Here is a 4,363-nt window from a genome sequence, read left to right on the forward strand (position 1 = left end):
GGGAAGAATAGTGTTGAAGGCACTGGAGAAATCAAAGAACATGATTCTCACAGTGCTCCCAGCGGTCTCCAGGTGAGAGACGGAACGATGTAGGAGGTGAATGACGGCATCATCCGCTCCGATACCAGGTTGGTAGGCAAACTGAAGTGGGTCCAGTGATGAGCTCACCAGGTGCTGAAGCTGAGCCAGGACCAACCGCTCCTGGGTCTTCATCTGGTGGGATGTCAGAGCCACCGGCCTGTAGCTGTTGAGGTCCTCGGGGTGTGAAGTCTTTGGCACTGGTGTGAAGTGTCTGAGGTGGGGCAGCAGTGGGTGTGGGTGAGTCTGCAGCCGGTGTTGAAGACTGCCTCCTGGAAGAATCAAACCTGTTAAAGAAATGATTCAGTTCATTTGCCCCCCTCACATCTCCCATGAGCAGTGAGTTCTGATCTCTGTGGCCTGAGATGGTTCTGAGGCCTCTCCAGACTTTGCTAACATTCTCTTGTTGAAGCCGTTTCTCCGTCTTCTGCCTGTAGCTGCCCCGATCAGACCTCTCAGCTCTCTCTGCACTCTTTTCAGCTCCTCCTTGTCTCTGGATTTGAAGGCTCTCCTCTTTTGTTTGAGGACGGCTTTAATTTCTGGGGTAATCCAGGGTTTGGAGAAACAGCGCACAGTCCTGGTGGGTGTAGTGTTATCCACACAGATGTTATCCAGTTATGACAGTTATGATGGAAAGGTCCAAAATCCTAATATGAAAATTCTGAAGGAAGTACAGGTTCCAATAACAGCACTTTGACACAGTTCAGTGACGTGTGTAGAAATAAAAGCTGCATATAAATAACACAGAGCTGCTTATTTTCCTCCAGTTGTTTAAACTATTTGTAGAGACAGAGAGAATCAGTCTGATCACTGGACTCTGCTCTTTGTCCCTGGATTTGGACCCAAGCAGACCCCGATGGACTCAAAAACACAGAAACTACAACATCCAAGAAGTTTTTATCATGTCTTCTTATGTTTATATTTCTTTTGATTATCTTAATTGTACAGCACCTTGGTCAAAACATCTTTTTTTAAATGTGCCATTTAAACAACTTTGACTTTGACTTTTTGCTGCACTGAGATTAGAATGAAATGACTTAATCAGTTCATGAACAGAAACAACAGGTAAGACAAGAAACGAAACTGTACTGAGCAACATGTGCTGACACTCACTGCTGAGCCAGTTTGTCCAGAATACTGACAGAGACACAAACAGGCATCTTTGCCACCCACACACTTCTGCTGAACACACAGCTTTGACTTTTAAAAGCCATATCTACTAAAACCTTCACTGCTGAGCGTCTGTGAGACCTGACAGTAAAATTCATCATCATCATTAATATGTGCTGACAGCAGCTGCTGGGCTGTGTATGGCTGTCGTTTCCAGTTCTTTTGTTTGGATCAAACTCAGATCACTGAAAGAGCTTTCAATGTCAAACACACGAGCTAACAGCCAATAAGAAGAAGGAGGATTTGAATGTTATGGTGATGCTGCTGACACAGATTTGTCTTGTAAAACAGGTTAACAAGCAAACACAGGTGCATTTCCTCGTTGGTGGCTGTTTGATACAGAGGTCTCTTTACTTTCAGAATTTTAATTCTTTAAACTTTTTTGATTGTGAGGATAAAATTTTAAGGAAGTTCCTCTTGACCTCACAAATAACAACAACAGGACCTAACAGTTTAAAAAATATCTTTCACTGGATAATTTTAATTTTTCCATCCTGATGATCAGAAGAGTTTTGAGGGTTTCAGAGATCCTTCAGAACAACAGTAAGTGTTCATGAGCTTGTAATAATTTTACCAAGTTTCTGTAATTTCACAGACAGTGTGGAGTGGGAATTTCTCTTTATATCTACCAGTGTTAGTGGAAAAAGGTTCTCATTCTTATACTTCTCTCTTATCCTTTGAATTTGAGGTATTTGTTTGTCACATGTCTGGACTTGCAGCTGCTCAAACAGGACAAACAAAGGTGGGTGTGAAAGTGTTGACGCAGGTCACAGATGTCTGATATAAAACAGCTGACAGGGAAACACAGGTTAGTTTAGTCTGCAGCTGTTTGATACAGACACACCTTTACTTTGGGATTTTAAACTTTTACATTTTTCATGATTTGATTTTTTTTTATTTGTCAAATATTTACATCTGAGTAACTTTTCACTTGTTTGTAACAAAACTTCAGTAGCTTCCTTTTCACCTACTGAAAAACCGATGGGACACACTGACCTCACAGTTTTTTTTATCTGTCAGGAGATCATTTTACTTTTTCCACTCTGATGATCAGAAGAGTGTTTGAGTGTTTCAGAAAAACAATAAGTGTTTAAAATGACGTCTTTCAGTTTTTTAAGTAATTTGACAGGCTGACTGAAGCCTGTGAGTTTTAGTGGATTAACCCGTTACTGTAACCACTCACTGGTTCTGCTGGTTAGATGAACGTCATGTCACGTTAGTGTAAAACATTTGATTCACTGTTGGCTGGTTTCGTCTGTGAAAACACATCAAATTAAATGAATTCAATGTGTTTCATCATCTGAAGAACCAAAAGCTGTCAGACTTTATCTGACACAAGATAAAGAAGAAAATCACCTGAATCACAAACAGGAAGTGTACTCAGTTACTCTCCTGTACTCTGATTACAGTCATGTATGTTTTCTCTGTGTCTGCTGCTTCTTCGTCCTCACTGTAAACAGATGTACTGAGAGACTCCTGCACTGATGTTTCATAGGAAAGTCCAAACAGCCTCACTGCTTCTCCATAAAGAACAAAGATTTGCTCTCTGTGGCTCCAACACAACTTAAAGACAATCAAAGGTGGACAAAGTTCTCTGTGGTTTGATGGAGGCTGCAGCTAAATGCTGCCTCCTCCATAGTACAATATACATGTTTACAGTGACGTCATTTTGAAGTCCTTTGGATGATGAGGGTCTTTAGTACGTAGCTGATGGTTGATGATGAGATGTTTGTGTTGTTCTGTGGAGATCGTTCAAGAACTGAACCTGTTAAACACTCAGACCTGCTTTAGATTTCACCGCTTTAGTTATGACGCACTTATTTATGGTCACCCTACAGCAGCGTAAACACACGTGACTCTGACGTGACTTCCTGCAGAGACGATGAGTTGGACGTATTGAGTTTGAACGAGTGTCTAAAAAGTCAGATCTGTTCTCAGTCAGAGACTTTCAGGATCATTTAAACCTTAAATTTAATCTCATGTAGTCAGGATTTGAACTCAGGTTCAGTTATTTCAATAAAACCATCCTGAGACATTGAGAACAGTCGAAGCGTCGGAGTTGAAGAACACGGAAATGTCTGCTGTGACTGCGTCGCTCTGCTCGACTTTGCTGTTTGTCGGCCTCTTTGTGTTTGTCTCTGCAGGTGAGATTCACTCTGTGGGACAGAGAGGAAAAGCATCAGTCTGTTTACATGTTAACAACATTTCCTGAAGAGTTATTTTCATATTGATTCAGTTTTTCCGTGTTTGTGAAGGAGACACGAGGCTGGGTGGAGTCTGTGTGGACCTAACATGTCGGTGTGATCAGATCTCACAGAGACAGAGAAGTGTGATGTGTTGTAGTTTCAGGAGTCAGTATACAGCTACAAAGCTTTTAGTTCAGTGTATACAAACAGCTGTAGCTACATAAAGGCAGCATGCAGAGACTCACAGTGTCTCATAATGAGAGGCTGCTTTCTCTCACACATTATGTTCAGTTATTATCAGAACGTGTTTTTGTTTGTGGAACCTGCAGGAACTCAGTTCAATGGCTAAACTGTGAAAAACACAAGAAACCAAATGTCTGTGAGTTCATAACAAACAATAACATCTTCTCACATTAATAATGACGATTATGAAAAATACTCTATGAAAATGAAAAAAAAAAACATAAAACACTCCGATGTAATTAAATACAAAGTTACAGTAAAAAAACAAACATCTTTCTTAAACGTGAAAGAAAATAAACTACCCTATAATTTTTTGACATTTGGTATCATCCACTCAGCACTTCCTGTATATAGTTTGCTGGTTTATGAGGCCCCTCCTTTGCTCAACAGACCCTCAGCACCATTGAAAGATTTATTTTATATTATGCATTAATTGTATATTATGCAGTAATTCTTATGTTTTTAATAACTGTTTCTGGTAAATCTCATCTGTAAGGCTGCAGTTTTAATTCATTTGAAGGCAGGACTCAGAAACCGGTCTTGTTATCATCTATCATCCACCTGGGCCTTACTCAGAGTTTTTATCTGATTTAGTATTCAGCTCTGATAAAATAATTATTGTGGGTGATTTTAACATCCATGTAGATGCTAAAAATGACAGCCTCAATACAACATTTAATCTGTTA

At 40.1% G+C, this 4,363-nt stretch overlaps 1 long non-coding RNA gene across 1 annotated transcript; it reads left to right on the forward strand.

Annotated features, from left to right (window-relative positions):
- The first annotated feature begins 182 nt into the window (after positions 1-182).
- On the forward strand, positions 183-3,884 carry LOC121813622. Its single transcript, XR_006053795.1, has 2 exons — positions 183-1,791; positions 1,937-3,884. It is a non-coding gene; the product is annotated as an uncharacterized LOC121813622 (long non-coding RNA).
- The last annotated feature ends 479 nt before the right edge of the window (positions 3,885-4,363 follow it).

The sequence above is a fragment of the Haplochromis burtoni genome, unplaced genomic scaffold, assembly GCF_018398535.1.
Source record: "Haplochromis burtoni strain Fernald_Lab_line unplaced genomic scaffold, NCSU_Asbu1 Contig_2086, whole genome shotgun sequence".
Classification (NCBI taxonomy): domain Eukaryota; kingdom Metazoa; phylum Chordata; class Actinopteri; order Cichliformes; family Cichlidae; genus Haplochromis; species Haplochromis burtoni.